This window comes from Monodelphis domestica, chromosome 2 (assembly GCF_027887165.1).
Source record: "Monodelphis domestica isolate mMonDom1 chromosome 2, mMonDom1.pri, whole genome shotgun sequence".
NCBI classification, from domain to species: Eukaryota; Metazoa; Chordata; class Mammalia; order Didelphimorphia; family Didelphidae; genus Monodelphis; species Monodelphis domestica.
In genome coordinates, this window is record NC_077228.1 from 364687274 (window position 1) to 364707692 (window position 20419).

The 20419-nt window shown below is 34.2% G+C and overlaps 1 pseudogene; it reads right to left on the reverse strand.

Annotated features, from left to right (window-relative positions):
* Positions 1-19863, reverse strand: part of LOC100619179 (pre-mRNA-splicing factor SYF2-like) — a 139948-nt pseudogene extending 120085 nt beyond the window's left edge.
* Positions 19864-20419: the final 556 nt, after the last annotated feature.

Here is a 20419-nt window from a genome sequence, read left to right on the forward strand (position 1 = left end):
TTATTTAACTTGAAAATTTTATGAGCTAAGACTAAAATGGAGACAAATTTGATGCATGGCTTTTTGTTCACAAATGATTGTGCACTCAATACAGCCTCTAATACTGAGATGCAGTAGTTTATTAACATTCTCTGCCACTTGTGCTAATTTTAGCCTGACAATGAAGACCAAGGAAATGAAAGTTCTTTAATAGCCAGTACCCACCATTCATAATCAGAACCATCAGTTACAGCAAATGGAGGAATTATGAATGTTATGGATAAATACATTTACCTTGTCATCATACATTACAGGCATATTCACATAGATGAAAAGGTTGATGATGGCATTGCAAGAATAAGTCTAAATTTTAGAAGGCTCTAAAAGGAAAACATGGGACTGAATGGGTATTAGGTTGCGTATCAAACTGAGGGTCTGCAGAACTGTTGTGCTTTAGCATGCATGTCAAGTCATCTCAGAAATTGAATTGTTTCCATTTGAAGTGTCTAAAGAAGATTGTTTTTAATTGTTATTTTTAAAATTTTTGACATGCTGAAAAATTTTTAATAATCATTTTCTGACATTTCAAGATCTATATTTTCTACCTTCCTCCAACCCTTTCTGCCTCCCCAAGATGGCAGGTGGTATAAGTTTTACATATGTTATTATGAAATACAAATTTCCATGTTCATCATGTTATGAAACAATATGCATGTTGCTTATATTAGAGAAAAATGAATGGAGAAAATAAAATAAGGATGGTATGTTTCAATCTGCATTTAGATTGTCAATTTCTTCTATGGAAGTGGATAGACAATTTAGTCATGAGTCTTTTGAGTTTGTCCAAAACCTTGCATTTTATGATGATAATTCAATCATTTAGAGTTGATCATTCATGTTCACAGTTTATGTCAATATATATATATATATATATATATATATATATATATATATATATATATAAAGGGTTTTTTTTTTGTGATCATCTTTGTCATTTCTTATGGCACAGTAGTATTCCATTACAATCAGACACCACAACTTGTTCTGCCATTCCCCAAATGATGGACAATCTTTCAACTTCCAGTTCTTTGCCCATCACAAAAAGATGTGCTATAAATATATTTTTATATAAATAGATCTTTCCCCTGTCTTTGGTCCATTTGGGATACATCTTTAGTACTGGCACTTAGGAAGATCCTGAAGATAACCTGACCAAATAAGGTACTGGACACTGATGTTCTTTCTCAAGCTAAACTACCAGCCATTCACTCTACTGCAGAGAGTACAGCTCTGATGGGCTGGCGATATTGTTCAAATGCCAAATGCAAGTTTGCCTAATGTCTATTTTATGAATAATTCACATAAGGTAAAAGTTCACATAGAAGGCAGAAGTGAAACTAGACTCAGGTGAAGTAATTAAAATCTTTAGTCATATGACAAAATGTTCCAAATCACTATTAGAGAGCTGCTAATGAAATCACCTCTGAGGTATTACCTCATACCTATAAGACTGGTTAATATGACAAAGGAAAAAAATGATAAATGTTAGAGGAGATGCAGTAAAACTGGGGCATTAATGTACTTTTGGTAGAGCTTTGAAGTGAAACAATATTCTGGAGAGCAATTTAGAACCGTGCCCAAAGGATCATCAAACTGTGCATACCCTTGACCCAGCAATGCCACTATAAGGTCTATACCACACACACACACACACACACACACACACACACACACACACACACACACAATTAAAGATAGGGGAAAAGGACATATTTCCTCAAAAGTATTTATGGCAGCTTTTTTTGGGATGACAAAGAACTGGAAACTAAAGGACTGTCCATCAATTGGGGAATGATTAAATGAGTTATGATATATGATTGTAATGGAACACTATTATGTGATAAGAATGATGATCAAGATGATCTCAAAAAAGAACCTTAAAATACTTATATGAAGTGATACAAAATGAAGGAGCAGAATCAGAAGAACATTGTACACATTAACAGTAATAATGTATGAATGTGAATTTTTTTTTAAGTTTTACCAACAATTCAAATATTTAGGACAACCTCAATTGAATGATGCCCAAAAAGACTATTCATCTCCATAGAAGAAACTGGAAATCTGGATGTAGATTGAAGCATACCATCTTCACTTTATTTCCTCCATCAATTGTTTCTTTAGTATAAATGATATGTCTTTTCTTTTCACATGTAGAACCTATATTTTATTACCTGAAATCTTGAAGAGACATTAAAGGTAGGAGAGAATATGGATTGCAAAATGTTAGAAATATCACTGGGGGCAGCTGGGTAACTCAGTGGATTGAGAGCTAGGTGCAGACACAGAAGGCTTTGGGTTCAAATATGGCCTCAGATACTTCCTTGCTGTGTGACTCTGGGCAAGTCACTTAACCCCCACTGCCTAACCCTTACCACTCTTCTTCCTTAGAACCAATATACAGTGTTGATTCTAAGATGGAAAGTTAGGGTTTTTTTAAAAAATATATTATTATTAAAATAACATTGGTGTTTAAAAATAAATTTAAAAACTCTAATGGTTTCTAAAGAATGTTGGTATCAATTGGGAGATCTGGGAGACATTGGCATGTGAACTTCCAGTATTGCATTACCACATCAAATAAATGGCTATGCTATTTGAGAAAAGCATAATTTCAGTAGCTCAAAAGAAATGTGAAGTGTACAAATTTGGAAACATCTCCGTTCCAAATGAACTGATAAGAACTTCTTAAAAAGTAGAGCTGGTGATAATGATAAAAGAGGTATGCAAATTCACTGGGGGGGAAAAAAACTTTCTACAAAGTAGAATTGGCGAAATGGAAAAAGAGGTACAAGATCCTACTAAAGAAAATGATGACTAAAAAATTAAAATCGGGCAATTGGAAGCTAATGCCTCCATGAGATATCAAGAAACAATCAAATTCAGAAGAATGAAAACATAGAAGAAATGTCTCGTTTGGAAACAAAAATGATCTGGAAAATACATCCAAGAGATATGAACTAATAATTATTGAACTACTTGAAATCCATCATCAAAAAAAGAGCTCAGTCATCATCTTTCAAGCAATCATCAAGGAAAAGTGCCTTTACATCCTAGAATCAGAAGGCAAAATAGAAATTGAAAAAATCCACTGATTATCTCCTGAAAGAAATACCCAAAAGATATCCCAAAAAGTAAACTTCCAGTAATATTTCAGTCAAATCCTAGAACTCCAATGTAAGGAAAAGATATTGCAAATAGCCAAAAAAAATCAATTTTTAGGGAGACACAATCAGGATAACACAAGATTGAAGAGTGCCTACATTAAAGGATCAGATGATCTGAGATATTCCAGAAGACAAAAAAGCAAAGTCCTCAACAAAGAATCACTTACCTAGCAAAACCGAGCATAATCTTTTAGAGGAAAATTGGTATTTAATAAAATAGAGGACTTTCAAATATTCCTGATGGGAAGACAAGAGCTGAATTGTAAATTTGACTCTCAAATATGACTTAACAGAAAGATAAAAAGTTAAAGAGGAAAGAAAAAATCAGAAGGCATTAAATAAGTTTAAACTGTATGCTACAAAATAATATGATTCTTGAATCTCCTAAGAAACTTATCACTTAAAAATTAATTAATTAATTAATTATATTTCCCATGGTTACATGATTTTTGTTCTTTCCCTTACTTCTTCCCTCCCCCCTCAATGAGCTGATGAACAATTCCACTGGGTTGTACATGTAACATTTAAAAAATCCTATTTCCATATTATCAATAATTTCAATAGAGTGATCATTTAAAGTCAAAATCCCTAGACATATACCCATTGAATCATGTGATCAATCATATATTTTTTCTTCTGTGACTCTACTCCTATAGTTCTTTTTCTGGATGTGGATAGCATTCTTTCCCATAAGTTCCTCAGAATTGTCCTGCATCATTGCACTGCTGCTATCTATTAGAGAAGTCCATTAGGGTGATTTTAAATGGATTTTTTCTTTGTAACTCTTGCTGCTGAGTTCTAGTGGAAATATATACAAATTCTGATGGTTTATGAGGGTTTATTTTGTTTTCTGCAACTTTGCTAAGATTGTTGAATATTTCCAATAGCTTTCTAGTTGATTTTCTAGGATTTTTTTAAGTAAACTATCATATCATTTCAAAGAGTGATAGTTTAGTCTCCTCATCACCTACACTAATCCCTTCAATCTCTTTTTCTTCTCTCATTGCTACTGCTAGTGTTTCTAATAAAATTTAAAATAATAGAAGTGACAACGGGCATCCTTGCTTCATGCCTGATCTTATTGGGAAGGCTTCTAACTTGTCCCCATTGTAGATGATACTTGCTGATTGTTTTAAATATATACTGTTTATTAATTTGAGGAATGGCCTTTCTATTCCTATACTTTCTATTGTTTTCAATCAGAATGAGTGTTGTATTCTGTCAGATATTTTTTTTGCTTCTATTGAGATAATCATGTGATTTCTGATATGTTCGATTATATGGATTGTTTTCCTAATATTAAACCATCCTTGCATTCCTGTCATAAATCCCACTTGGTCAGAGTGAATAATACTAGTGATAATTTGGTATAGTCTTTTTTGCTAATATTCTATGTAAAATTTTTGCATCTACTTCATTAAAGAGATTGGTCTGTAGTTTTCTTTTCCTGTTTTGGTCTGCCTGGCTCTGGAATCAGTACAATATTTGTGTTACAAAAGAAACCTTCTTTGCTTATTTAGTCAAACAGTTGGTATAGTATTGAAATTAATTGTTCTTTAAATTTTTTTTGTTGATAATGTAAATGTAAATGTTGATAGAATTCCCTTGTGAATTCATCTTGCCCTTGGGAGTTTTTCTTAGGAAGTTCCTTGATGACTTGCTCAATTTCTTTTTCTGAGATGAGGTTGTTCAAGTATTCTATTTTCTCTTTTGTAAATCTAGTCAATTTAAACTTTTATAAATATTAACCTATTTCACCTTGATTGTCATACTAATTGTCAGATAATTGGTCAAAATAGCTCTTCATAATTACCTTAACTTCCTCTTCATCTTTTCATCTTTGACACTGTTAATTTGATTTTATTCTTTTTTTATTAGATTAACAAACAATGCTGTATTTTTTTTCAAAATATCAGCTCCTAGTCTTATTTATTACTTCAATAGTTCTTTTACTTTCAAATTTATTGATTTCCCCTTTGATTTTTAGGATTTTCAATTTAGTTTTTATCTAGAGATTTTTAATTTGTTCTCTTCTAGTAATTTAATTTGCATGCCCATTTCATTGACCTTCTTCCCTCTCTGATTTGTTTCTATATGTACTCAGGAATATAAACATTCCCCATAGAACTGCTTTGGATTTATCACATAGATTTTGATATGTCATTTCCTCATTGTCATTCTCTTCGATGAAATCAGTAATTATTTGTTTGATTGATTCTTTGATCCATCAATTTTGAAGAATTAGATTATTTCATTTCCAATTAATTTTAAATTTGCTTTTACATAAGTCCTTATTGATTATGATTTTTAAAATATTATGGTCTGGAAAAATGCATTTATTATTTCTGCTTTCCTACATTTGTTTGCAATGTTTTTATGCCCTAATACATGTGCTGCTGAAAAGAAGGTATATTCCTTTTTATCACTTTATTTTTCTCCGATACTATTTAGCTCTAATTTTTCTAACATTTCATTCATTTCCCTTCTTTCTTATTTATTTTCTGGTTCAATTTACCTAGTTCTGATAAGGGTTGGTTAAGGTCCCCCTCTAGTGTGATTTTACTATCTAGTTCCTCCTTAATCTCCTTTAATTTCTCCTTTAGAAATTTGAATGCTATTCCATTTCTTGCATATATGTTAACTACTAATATTCATTATTTATAATGCCTTTAGTCAAGATATAATTACCTTCCTTATCTCTTTTAATTAGTTCTATTCTTGCTTTAACTTTGTCTGATATCATAATTGCTACCCCTACCTTCTTTGCCTCCGTTTCTGTATAGGAGATTCTGCTCTACCTTCTTACCTTTACCCTATATATGTCTATCTACCTCAAGCATTTCTTGTAAACAACATATCATAGGATTCTGGTTTTTAATACTTTCTTCTTTCCTCTTCTTTTTTATGAGTGAGTTAATCCCATTCACATTCACACTTATGATTAGATCTGTGTATTCCCTCCATTTTGACTTACTCCTTTGATTCTGCCTTTTGTCTTATTCCTCTTACTCTTCCCTCCAACTTTTTGCTTTTAGTCAGTCTTCCCCCTTTCCCCTCCCTAATGTTACTACCCTTTCTACCCCTTCCCTTCTTGTTATTTCCCTCTTACCATAGTGCCTTTTAAATTACCCTCTAACCTGTCCCTTCCTTTTATTGTTATCCTTCCCACCAGCCCTTTTATTACCCATCTACTTCTCTTTAGGGCAGGATACAATTCTCTGCCCCAATGATCTGACTGTTCTTCCTTCTCTAATGTCTTGATTTAGAATCTTGAATCCTAGAGACTACATTTCCAACAATCCCCATTTCCTGTCCATTAAAAGCATACCCAAAAAGCTTTGGACTATGACAACCTGCCACTAGTTATTTAAATTTTTTGAGACTTTTGCTCAATGATTATGTTTAATCCAAGGACAAACAGACCACAAAGGAGCACAAAAATTGACCTGCAAAATTCCAAACAAGCACAAAAATGTAAAAGAAACTAAAACAATCCTATGAGGATTGATGACATTCTGCACAAAAAGTATAATGACTTGATCATGTGTGAGACTTGAGGTGGTGGCTGTTTAACATGTGTTAAATGCAGGCCTTCCTGTTCCACACACTATATCAAGCATATAACAAAGCAAAGAAAAGAGTTGAACAAGGAAATTCTATTTCCCATTTATCTCAAGATCTAGTCTCTTTTTCTATTTTCTCTCATGATGTGACAACTTACTGTAATCCAGACTGCTAAATTGTGTTAGTGACTGAATGTTGTTGTACCCTTATGAGACATGGATAGCTGCAAAAACCTGTTGTAAATTGTGATATTTTTTCTCTTTATCTTCTTCCCAGAATTTTTTTCAAGTATTCTTTTTATATTTTATATCTGACTCAGAAGTTATTTTTAAAATTTCTTTAACTCTCTTAATGTTTTTGATACTTAATTCATATGCCTTATGACTTGACCATGCATTCCTTTGTATTTCCTACATGTATACCTGTATCCTTTGCGGGGGGAGGTAGGATGTATTATTATTTTCCTCAGGGGGGACTATGTTATGGTTGTGAACTTTGATTTGAATTTGAGCCTAATTTAGAAAAAGAGACTACGTCCCAGAATCTAGAAGGTACCATGGAGATGCCCACAGAGACCACATGCTATACCAGAAGATCCAGACAGAATTTTGAGATATGGTGAATTTGAACTTTGAAGGGGTGGGGGTTAAAATTCTTTTGTTTTGAATGTACACTCTTATGCCAAAGGAGATTGTATCCTAATTGGCTTTTTGTCAATACACCTATTTTTTTATTTTGTTCCTTTTCCATTTTAATTTGCTCTTATATCCAAATTATTATAATTTCCCTTTAAAAACTATAATATTTATATATAACTCTAGTTCAAGTTATAAGTTAGTTATGTTTTCATGATCCATTGGGGAGTCTGGTCTACCAAAGGAATCCCAGGGGATTTAGAATCTTGAACCCTAAAGACTACATTTCCTATAATTTCCTTTTCCTTTTCCTGTTTATGCATCTCCTTATGTGAATTGGGGTTTTGAGTTTCCATTTCTGCCCATGTGGAAGCTCTCTGTCTTGTACCAGCATGATAGAGGCAGCAATATTTTTTTTTCCTGGCTCTGGTTTTTTTTTTTAAATTGCTCTTTGCTCTAAGCAGATTTGAATAAATAGTATTAAAATAATACTTGGAGTATTGAATATTAATTTTAATCTTTACACTGAGCCAATATCAATGAGCATAAGATTAAATATTATCTGTTGCCAACTTCTTCTGTCATTCCAATGTATTGGGCTTCTCCCCCCCCCCCACCCTTTGTGAGTTTATTTATGAAATATATATTCATCCCATTTTATCTCTTGTCCCATTTCTCTTGGAATTATCCTCTTTTTTACACCTAGATTTTTTTAATTTTTGACATATTATTAAATACAGTTTATCATTGTAACTTCTAGGTATAATTCTAGTTACCCCAATGATGATAACAATTATAAAAAAAATATCCAATAGCATCTTTTCATATGAACACAAATCATTTGCTCTTGTTGGGTACATTATTTTTTTTTCCTTTCTTAATTACCTTTTGGTGATTCTCTTGAGTTCAGTGTTTGGGCATCAAATTTTCTGTTTATGTCTGGTCTTTTCTTAGGAAAACTTATAATTCTTCTATTTTATTAAATTACCATATCTTCCCCTGCAAGAATATAGTCAATTTTTCTGGGTAGTTTATTCTTGCTTGTAGACCTAGTTCTCTTGCTTTCTAGAATATCATAATCCATGCCTTCCAGTCCTTTAGTTTGGATGCAGTCAGGTCCTGTGTAATTATAACTGTGCCTCCATGACATTTGAATTATTTCTTTTTATCTGCTTTTAGTATTGTAAAAATGGAGATTTGAATTCTGGACTCCATTCCCCAGAAGTCCTTGCTCACTTCCCACAATACCTTGTAACCTCACCTGTGCCAAGAGTGAGATGGAGTCTTTAACCTGGTTGTAAAGGCGACTGCAGACTTTTTCCTACTTCCACTTCCCAGCAGAGGCATCTCTCATTATGTAGGTAAGGTTGTCTAGGCCTCTATGGGCCTGGACATGTGCTTTTCTTATTCTGTATTTTCTTTAATCCTTAAACTTTAATAAACCTCATAAAAATATAATATTCCTTGCAGAGAGAAACTAATTTCTACTGCCCCAGTTTCCCCAAATTTTTAATTTCAACAGTTTGGCGTAACCACTTCGGGAAAATAAAATACTCTCAATCTTCTGATTCTTTTCTTTACTGATTTTTAGTTCAGCCTTTAATAGCTATTGCCTAGAAATTTTTTTTAAACCACATTTCTCCAAGATGCTTTTTTAGAAAACCATCTTGATCAGCTCATGCTGGCAGCCATCGGACTTTCTTGATTCAATATCAATCACCTGGTCACAGCCCTTCCAGCCTGGCTACTGTTACCTGTAATTTGGACCTGTTTGATTGATATCACTCACCTGGTCCCAGACCTGCCACTCTGGCTGCCCGCTCTTGCTCCGGTTGCTGTTCCTGGTCTTTCTCTCGCTCACCTGGCCCACCTGATTCAACCCAGATCTCGATCACCTGGTGATCCGCCCACCGGCCAAAGCAAAACTCTAACCTTGGAGCAGATCACAAATTGCTCAGGACTCATTTCTACCAGCTGGTAACAAACGGGGTAATTTTTCCCTTAGCCTAAGATTAGCCAAGTGGACTGGTAGGAGGGGAGAGAGAAAAAAAGAGAGAAGAGACTTACGAACAGGAACTTAAACACATGTCTATTTTACAAGGCTATCTTTTAATTGCATTGATCCTTTTATTGACCTCACCTGCATATAAGGGAAAATATTCAGCTCTGTACAACCTTTTAGCTAACTTTGGGGAGGCAGCTGGGTGTCTCAGTGGACTGAGAGCCAGGCCTAGAGACAGGAGGTCCTGGGTTGGAATATGGCCTGAGTCACTTCATGGTGGTGTGGCCCTGAGCAGATCGCTTGGACCTCATTACTTAGCCCTTAGCACTCTGCCTTTGGACAATAAACATCTAAATGGATAATAACACAAGGAACTTTAAAGAGACTGGAGGTTTGAGGTATTTCAGACTCCAATGGTTTATACAAATCTCTGTATTCTATTGTATTTTGCTGTTTGCTTTGTTTAAGGTTTAACTTTGTGATTTTAAATTCATATATTACTGCATTCAATATTATTCTGTTACACTGAATTATTTTAATGTACTGAGTTTAACTGTTAAATTCTGTTGCTTTTCCCCTATAACCATATTGAACAAATATCCATCAATTCATAGGTCTTTTAAAATGCCATACAGCAACTTATGTGAAATATGATAGTGTGTTTGTTTGCTATTGTGATTAATTGGGCTATTAAGAATTTTGGGGATATTGATAACTACATATTTGTATTACTGTTCTTTAACAATTAAAAATGTTGCCTTGCTCAGTTAATTTGTTTTCAATCACAGTGGATCATGGCCAGAAATGAAGAGGAAGTGGATCTTATTTTTGGTGAGAAAGCCTTGCATTCTATATTTTCTTAGCTGACACAGTGTGTCAATGATTATAAGCTACATTTTTGAATTTTTAAAACTCTTTTATTATACTTTTCTTGCATGTGCAATATGCTATTTCAGTTTTTTAAATTTATTTTTTCTCTCCTTTTTTATATTTGAAGCACATGTCACCAGCATTTAGATTTTCTTTAACTTTTTTGATTTTTCAGTAATATAAGTTTAAAATACATTTGCTAATGCATGCCCCCAAAAAGCTTGACTATAAAAATGATGCCACTATTATTTAAAAAATTATGGGACTTTACTTAATGATTCTATCTGATTCCAGGACAAGATATACACAAAAGAGCCATTGCATAGGGCCAAAGAAGAGCCAATCCAGGTAGGATTGAATCACTTTTAAGCCAATACTAAGGACTTGAACCTAGTGTGAGACTTGGGGTTGAGACACTTGACATACATTAAAATGTAGGCCTTCCTTGTATTCACACTCTTCGTGAAAATAGTCACAGACCAATATCCCCAAACCTTGGCTCCTGTAATCTGGTCCCTTTTTCTGTCTTTCATAGTGTGGTAACATTCTGTAGTCCTGGCTATTGACTGGGTAAATACATCATTGCTTAGATAATTTAATTGGGCCCTGATTCAAGGACCTGTTATAGATTTATTTTTCTTTTACTTAGAATTTTTACACATAAGACTTTGATAGTCTATATTTTCATCCAGTATTTTCTTTTTTATTTGGATTTTTCTGATATCTTTTTAATTTCTCTTGCCAATTGATACATATACCTCATACCTCAGCCATGCATCCCTAAGTGATCCTGTATTTTTCAATCACCCACAACACTGTGAAATGTAAATAAATATCATTATTTAAATTACAAAGTTTAAATTCCTTTTAAGAAGAATTTTAGGTAAAGAAAGATGCTACCTCTCTGAATCCAGAAACTGAACTGTTGGAGAAGACACCATGAAGAAGCCTCAAGACCACAAGATGCACAAGAATGAACTTTGGGTGAAGTTGATTGAACATTTATTTCTATGTACACTTTCATGCCAAAGGGGACTGACCCCTAACTGGCTTTTTATCAATGCATCTAGTAATTATTGGTTTTGTTCTTTTTTTCTCTTTTCCTTGAATTATTGTAATCCTTAAGTTGATTATGTTTTCATGATCCTTTTGGGGAAAAATTTCTTCTTTCCAAAATGATCACACAGAGAAATGTAAAAATGGTGATTTGAACTATGGACTCCATTCCCCAGAAGTCCTTGCTCACTTCCCAAAATGCTTTGTAATCTCACCTGGGCCAAGAGCGAGATGGGGTATTTAACCTGGTTGTAAAGGCAACTGCAGCCTTTTTCCTACTTCCACTTCCCAGCAGAGGCGTCTCTCATTATGTAGGTGAGGTTGTCTAGGCCTCTCTGGGCCTGGACATGTGCTTTTCTTATTCTGTATTTTCTTTAATCCTTAAACTTTAATAAACCTCATAAAAATATAATACTCCTTGCAGAGAGAAACTAATTTCTACTGCTCCAGTTTCCCCAAATTTTTAATTTCTACAGTATCTTTTCCTTAGACTGGTCATTCTTGAACTTGACTATAACATTCCTGGGTATTGTCAATTGGGAATTTAATGCAGGAGGTGATCTGTGGATTCTTTCATTCTCTACTTTACCTTCTTGTTCAAGAGTGTCCCATTTTCTTATGTAATTTCCTATAGTCCAGGAATTTTCTTTGGTCATGTTTTTCAGTTGTTCAATAATCCTTAAATTGTCTCTCCTGGATATATTTTCCATGTCTATCAGTTTATCAATTAGGTCTTTCATATTTTCCTCATTTTTTTCATTCTTTTGATTTTGTTTTGTAGATTCTTGTTGCCTTGCTGCCTTGTGAAGTTGTGAAGTCATTTGCTTCTAATTGCTCAATTCTAATTTTTAAAGATAGAATTTTATTTTTGATTTTTGATCCTCTTTCACCTTTTGATCTATTTTTCTTCATAGGTCATTGTTTTAATTTTTGACTTTCTTTGCCTCATTTTTGAGCTTTTCAATTCTGGCTTTTAAGACATTCTTTTCTTTTTTTAGTTCGTGTCCTATTTTGCTTTTTAATTTTTTTCCCAATTTTCTTCAATCTCTCAATTGTTTTTTGAATTGTGATTTGAGTTTTTCCAGAACCTGAGTCCAATTTGCTGGAGTTCCTAAGTTTTTTGCTTGGTGTTCCTTCTGTTCCATTTGTTCTTTGTTCTTTTCTTGGATGGAAGCTGTCGATTGTAATTTTTTTCTTTTTCTGTTGTTTACTCACATTTTTCCCTCTTTGCCACTCCTTATTGGCTGTATTCTTGTTTCTCTGTTTATTTGCTGGATCTGTGAGTTTGTGCTTTTATTCCCTGAAGGGACTTCTTCTCTCCTCTGTTGATTAACTAGATTGGGCTGTTGGAATAGACCTTTTTTATCAGTATGCCCTGAGACCAAATCTTCCCCAGCTGGCAGCAGAGACTGAAGGTGAAATTGAATGTGTGGAGACTGAAGGTAGTTACCCTTGGTCCTCTTCTCTACTCATTTCTGACAGCCACCTCCCTGCCAGCTGCCCAGTCAGATCCCTGAGTTTTCCATGGAGGTACCTTAGTACTACATTGCAGTTGCAGCATTTGCCCTGGGATCCCAGTCAGTCAAATTCCTACCTCAGGTTTGAACTTTTTTGCCCTCTAGAGGCTTCTTCTCTGCAATGTTGATAAACTGGATTATGCCAGGTTAGCAGATCTTTAGAGCTGAATGTGCCCTAAGGCCAAACTTTCCAGAGGCAGAGGCATAATTTGGAGGTGTGGTAGATGAAAGCTGTGATCTGCCCTCTCCTCTCCTCTTCTCCAGCTGCCTTCTTGCCAGCTATGGTCACAAGGTACTCTATCCTGGTTGGAGCCTTAGCTCTGAGATCCCACTGATTGCTTGAGACTCAGCACAGTAGGTGGAGGAGGGACACTGGGACCTTCCTTCTTTCTTTGCCTTAAATCTGAGAATTCAACCTTCTCTGCATATCTTCTAAATTGAAGTGAGCAGGCAGGTCTCACAGCTCTGTCTTCTTGTTGGATTTGGTTTTGTTGAAGTTCTTTATTTTTGATTTGTGTAAAAGGTTTTTCACAGAGGAATTGACTTTCGCTGCTTCTAAGCTGCCATCTTAGTTCCACCCCACTTTCTCATTATTAAGGCAGTTAGAAGGAGACTACATAGAGAGATGGTAAGGGTGTGAGTTGAATATGATAAGATTATATGAAAATAATATAAATTTAAGGCATGAGAAAGAGGAATGCATTGTGAAGAAAGGGAAGGAAGAATATAATGGGGTGAATTATCCTAAATATAAGAGACATTTACATTTTAGGGGAAGATGGGGAGGTGGGGAGAAGATCACATGAACTTTACTGTCATCAGAATTGGTTCAATGAGGGGATTAAAATATATAATCAATTGAGTTGAGAAATCTATCTTACTCTATAAGAAAGTAGGAAGAGAAAGGGAGAAAAGGATATGAGAAGGGAGTAGAGTTGATAGAAACAAAGGAAAATTTTGAGACATGGAGATAAAAAACTAAACAAGGGAATAACATGGAGATTAATATACAGTAATCATAATGGTATAATTTTTTTATAAATTTCTGTAATAAAAACCTTAAGGAACAGATAGTCTACTGGGGATAGGGAGAGATTAATTAAATGAATACAAACTATATACAGAATGAATACAAAGTAAGACATTAAATAAGGTATGAAACAGAGCATTACTATCTTATTGATCTAATGAAATCTGTTATTCAAGTTCGGTGCCAATTTGTCCTTTTCTTTTTTAAAATTAAATTAATTTATGTATTTTTTACATTAACATGCCTGCTTAACTGCCCCTTCTTCTCCTTCCCCTATTAAAGAAAGCATTATTTTCCAAAAAATATGTATACTTATATATAAAACCATGTCTCATTTATATTTATCAATTCTTTCTTTGGAGGTGGTCATGTAAAAGTCTTTCTTCAAACTCTATTTCTGTGGCTCTATGTCATGTTCTTAGTTCTGTTTGTTTTGCTCTTCATAATTTCATATAGATATTTTCTTATGGCACAGTTGTATCCCATCACAATCATATGTCACACCTTGTTTAACCATTCCCCAATTGATGCACATAACTTCATTTTCCAGCTTTTTGATACCATGAAGAGAACTGTTATACATATTTTAGAATACATAGTGTCTTTTCCTTTTCCCCTGATAATGTTATAAAATAAACATGATAGTGGTATTATTAGTTCAAAAGTTATGCAAAGTTTATAATCTTTTGAGCATAATTTCACTCCATAAAATACTTGTATCACTTCAGTTCACAGTTTCACCAACAGTATATTGATTTCCCCATTTTTCCAAATCCCCTTCAACATTTGTTATTTTTTCCCTTTTTGTCATTTTAGTCAAACTGATAGATGAGATGATATCTCAGAGTTGTTTTGATTTTCATTTCTCTAGTCAATAATAATTTAGAGCATCTTACCCTCTTTTTAAAAAATTATTTTTTGTTGTGCAAAGCACATTTACATATTGGTCATAGTTGTAAGAGCAAACTCCTGCAAAATCAAAACCCCAAAATAAAACCAGAAATACACTGATGTTAAAGATGACTCTAACAGATTTTTTCCCTTGAGGTGGATAACATTCCCTGTCATAAGTCTTTCAGGATTTTCCTCGAGCATTGCAATTCTAAGAGTATCTAAGTTTTCACAGATAGTCATTATCCAGTATTGTTATCATTATGTACAATGTTCTCCCAGTTCTGTTTATTTCACTTTGCATCAGTTCCTCCTGATCTTTCAACTTTTTATGAAACCATTTTGCTTATCATTTATTATAGCACAACATATTCCAACACCAATGTATACCACATTTTTTTCAACCATTCCTCTATTGATGGACATTCCATCAATTTCGAATTCTTTGCCATTACAAGAAGAGCTATTATAAATATTTTTATACAAGTAGATTCTTTCTTCTTTTTTATTATCTCTTTGGGATACATACCACAAGTGGTATTATCAGATCAAAGGTTTTGGACAATTATATAGCCTTTGGGTATAGTTCCAAATTGCCATCCAGAATGGTTGGATCATTTTGAAACTCCATCGACAATGCATTTAGTATCCCAACTTTGCAACATTCCCTCCAATATTTATGATTTTCCTTTACTACTATATTGGCCAATCTGATAGTTATGAATAGAGTATTTTTTTCATAGAGTTCTATATAGCTTTGATTTCTTTACTCCAAAACTGTCTCTGTTTTTATATGTTCACTATTTATCAATTGGGGAATAATTCATATTATTATAAATTCATCAAAATTTTATATATATTTTAGATACAAGACCTCTATCTGAGAAACTGTATATAGATTTTACCTGAATTACTTCCTTCCATCCAATATTTTCTTCATTAATTTTTTAAAACCTTTTGGATTTGATGAAAGAGTTCATAATACTTTCTTTATTTATTCATAAATGCTCCTATACGCAAATCTGATAGGTAACATGTTCCCTGTTCTAATTTGCTTATGATATCTCCCTTTATGCATAAGTACTGTATCCATTTCAATGAAACCTTCCTAGTATCGATTAATTTGCTCTGAATTCTAGGGTCACAAAGTCATAAAATCTAACATTTGATTATCTTAAATGATGAGTCATTGTATCACTGGTAAATATGTTTAAGAAGTAACTCATTAGTTTAGTGGATAGAATATTGGACTTGGAGTTGGGAAGACTGAGTTAGGAGTTCAAATTTGACCTCAGCTAATTACTAGCTACATTTCCCTAAGTCACTTAATCCTGTTTCCTGCTGTTTCCTTGTCTGAAAAATGAGCTGGAGAAGGAAATGATAAACTACTCCAGTATCTCTGCCAAGGAAATTCCAAATGAAGTGATGAAGGGTTGGACATGAATAAACCAAATCAACAACCATAACAATGTGTGTGTAAATATTTTCCTTTAAGGGTTTGTAAGGTATATCAGAAAAATAAGGAAGTCTGTTAAGGAGATAATTAGTATAAATGATGGGAAAATGGCCTTCATAATGGGTCAAAAATAAGAAGGAACACATTTCAAAATTCTATTCTAAGGTGAGCCAGAGTATAATAGTAATACAAGTATCAGACACAAGAGAGACATAACTGGAGAGATACTTCATGTGAAGAAGCATCATGTCCCAAATAATGTATTCTAATGCTTCATCATGGTTTGGGAATGAACCAAAATTCTGGAAATCTATGTCATCAAATCATGAACTCTGGTAGTTTCTATCATCTGGGAAAGGCTTTATGCTGCTAGTAACTAGCTATATCTATTTTCTATTGGCCAGTCTAATTTAATAAGTAAAGGTACAGTATTAGTGGTATGGCTATTTAGTTCTGTTTTTGTTTTTGCTCAGCCAAAGCAGCTATAAAAGATGTAAAAAATTACTTCCTCTTTCTCTATATCTTTCTGCTTCTACAGTGGCAGTGATATAGACAAGATTAATAATGGGAAAGGAAATTTATCTATATAGTATCTACTATATGCCACATACTCTGCTATACCCTTATAAATGTTATGTCATTTGATCTTCACAACAACCATATGAAGTAGTTGATATTATTATCCACTTTTGGAGTAGAATAAAATGGAGGCAGGTAGAAGTTAAATAATTTGTTCAGGACTATACAGCCAGTAACTGTCTGAGGCTAGGTTTGAATGAGATAATCAAGGACTTTCTCCTTTGGGATTAAAACCAATGAAGAAGTTTTGCTGAAGCATTTTACAGCATGCAGTTGCTTGTGGGACATATAAGCCCTCAAAATAAATAAAATAAGCTAAACATTGATAATTGAACCATTATAGAAACTTCAAAGGTTGGGGAATGAGCTAATTGCCAATAAAAGCTTTGGGGTGGAGTTATCATATCATATTTGTCATGAGACAACTGAGGACAAGGCAGTTATTAATATCTAAATGGGTGCATTCTCCAGTCAGAGCACCCATGTAACCCAAATGTCTATCAACCTGGCAAATGACAATCTCTTACATCAGGAAAAGAATTTTCCCCTTGATAATCAAAGGTATATAGTTATTCAACTGAGTACCTATATCAGGTGTTCAACTTCTATAAAAGCTATATCTATGAATTGGAAGGGATTTCTTTTCCAATAGTTTGTGCAATCCAATCTTCAGGAAGACCTAGCTAATAAGAATGGTATGTTCTGTGATATAGTTCCAGCTGACCCTCTTCAACCCTTCTTTATTCCTTTCACAATGTAAAGTAACCTGAGCCTCAAGATCCTTTCCCTCTAACAGGGTTCCATATATGCTAAAGAAATAGCTCTGATCCTTCTCAATTGGTGTGCTTTCTTTAGAATGGTTTGTACAACTCTATCATAAAGGGCGTGTGGAAGAATGGGTAGTGTTGTTGGGAAGCATCTTGTTTTCTCATATCAAGAAGGGACTAAAATTGTTGCTATATAACAAGAGTACGCACATGTTGACTTGGAAGAAAGGTGATCTTCTTGATATCTTGGTGCTAATTCTGAATCTCAGGGAGGGACTAAGAAAGAGTCCTTAATATAATTCTTGTGGAAGAAGAAATCAGTCTCTAGAGAGATCTCTAAGTAGGCAAAGATGTCCTATCATTCCTGTGATGTGGTTTTAAAGAAGGGGAGAGGGACAGCTGGGTAGCTCAGTGGATTGAGAGCCAGGCCTAGGGATGGGAGGTCCTAGGTTCAAATCTGGCCTCATACACTTCCCAGTGTCAAAGTGTCCCAGTGTCAATAAATAGTATTGATTCCAAGATGGAAGGAAGGTAAGGGTTAACCCCCATCCCCCAATAAAAAGGGAAGATTTTGGTAAGTAAGCTAGGGAATATTGTAAGGGAGGTGATAGTGGGAAAATCTTATTATCAACCTAAGTCCTGGTACCGGTTGCTATCTCTTTGCCATTTTACTACAGACTATTATGATTTGTGATGAATGTCCTGGAAGTGGTATCTATGGTATGATTTTGAAGTTCCTGGAGCTACTTATGCTCATTATAATTGCCTTACATCAGGATAAGAATATGTGACAGAACTGGAGGTGTCATTATGTGTACTGTATTTCTGATATCCTTTTTGCTGCTTCGTCTTATTAGTTTATCATCAGTACTGTAGGACATAAGTAAGGGATAGAATAAATTTTATGCATTCACTTCAAAAGGAAAAGAAAAGAATTGGGAAAAAAAAGCCCTGAGGGATAAGATTCTGGAAGAAAGAAGATTTTGGGATTAATTGTCACTCTCTCTGGATCTGGCTTTGACTGAGCTGGAAGGAAGATTTTTGCTCTGGCAAGTTTCCCTTGGAAATCCTAATCTTGTGGAAAGGTTAGTAATTCCTGGGTTTGAGAGTTTGCCTTGGAGTATACTGCTTTTTCCCTGGAGTACAGAGACCATCTGCCTGAGATCCATCTATCAGAAATCCACTTGGTGACTGTAACCCCCAGGGTTTGTTCATCTGGGACACTGGGTACACCTAGGAACAACCCCAGTCTCAAATATATCTGTGAGTGCTTCCTCTTTATCCTTTTTTGATAATCCATTCTAATTAGTATAGTAGGATAGTCATATAACTAGGTTTTCTGTGTCTTAGTTAGAGATAAGGAGTTTAGAGTAATTTGAATGAATTATCAAGAAGAAGAAATAATTCACCATGAGATGAATGAGGTTGAGTGGAGATTAGATCTTAGTTTTAGGAACCTACCTATCATTTCTCCTTTATTCCTATTATAAAAATAAATTTTGTTTCTGAGCCCAAAGGGTTTTTTGCTTTACTGGCCCTGAAGAGGTCCCTAGGTGGGTGGTTATCATCTCCCATTCATCTAGGAAGGATTTTTATTTCACTACATTACATTAAGAGTTGAGATTTAAGAATTAGTTCTTCTAAATGGATAATGATAAACTCGAAATTTGGGGATTTTCATTCACATTTTTTCCTGTTTGTTTTTTCCCCTTTTCTTTATAGTGACTCTTTCAGGGAGGGGTATTTTTAATTTGATTTTTTTCCTTCTTAGAACTACATGCAAGAATATTTGTCCAGTGAAGGCCCTGAAAGCACTTCAATGTTGGAGAATCTTCTTTAGTAGTGATATTGATTCAACCTGGTGTGTGATATATATATATATATATATATATATATATATATATATATATATATATATATATATATATATGGAGAGAGAGAGAGAGAGAGAGAGAGAGAGAGAGAGAGAGAGAGAGAGAGAGAGATACAAAGTACAAAGCAAGGGCCAGATGGGGATGCATGATCTTCATATATTATGACAGAGACAAACTTTTATAATGAGAGGGTTCTGTTAGGCAACAGATCCATACATCAAGATGTACATGCATTGGTGAGACATCTGCCTGTGAATAAGCCATAATGTTCTTTGTCGGGGGTTGGTAAAAGAGATCTGAAGCTTTCTCTTGAGCAGAGCATAAACATCTCTTAGTGGTTTATGAAAATACTTCACAGTGAGCCTTGAACATTTCCCCAGATAAGATACTTGCTGTAACAACTCAGCTTTGTACATGACCTTTGGCCAAGAGCAGCAGTGCCTCTGTGCGAAAGATTCAGACCTTGCCAGAAATCTCAGGAAAACATATAAGCATGGCTGCTTTCCTCAGTGGGTCTAATTTGTCCTAAGTTCCTCTATATCATCTATATCATATGAAGTCAAATTAATGTCCAACAGTTTCTTTCTCTCCCCCCCAAAAGGATTATATGGTCCCTGATTCTCTTCATTCAGGTCAACTAAGGTCATATAATTTCCATTTACACGGAATCATGGTTGTTTAGGTTTGTTGAATGCCTGAATATCACATGAGTCAGCATATTGGCTAGATGCATTTCATTATAGAGATAAGAGGGGCTTTATTAAAAAAAAAAACAACCTAAGTGCAACTATATCCTTGTTGTGTATCCTTGCTATTTTAGGGCAAAGTAAACCTTCTTTTGTTATTAACTCAATTATTCATGAGTGCTTTATTTTTTTTTCTCAGATTAAATAAGAATCACAATAATCCCACTAGTACATATGTGGTCCTATTTAGAGTGGAATCAAAATCTGAAGAATACATTGATTTTGT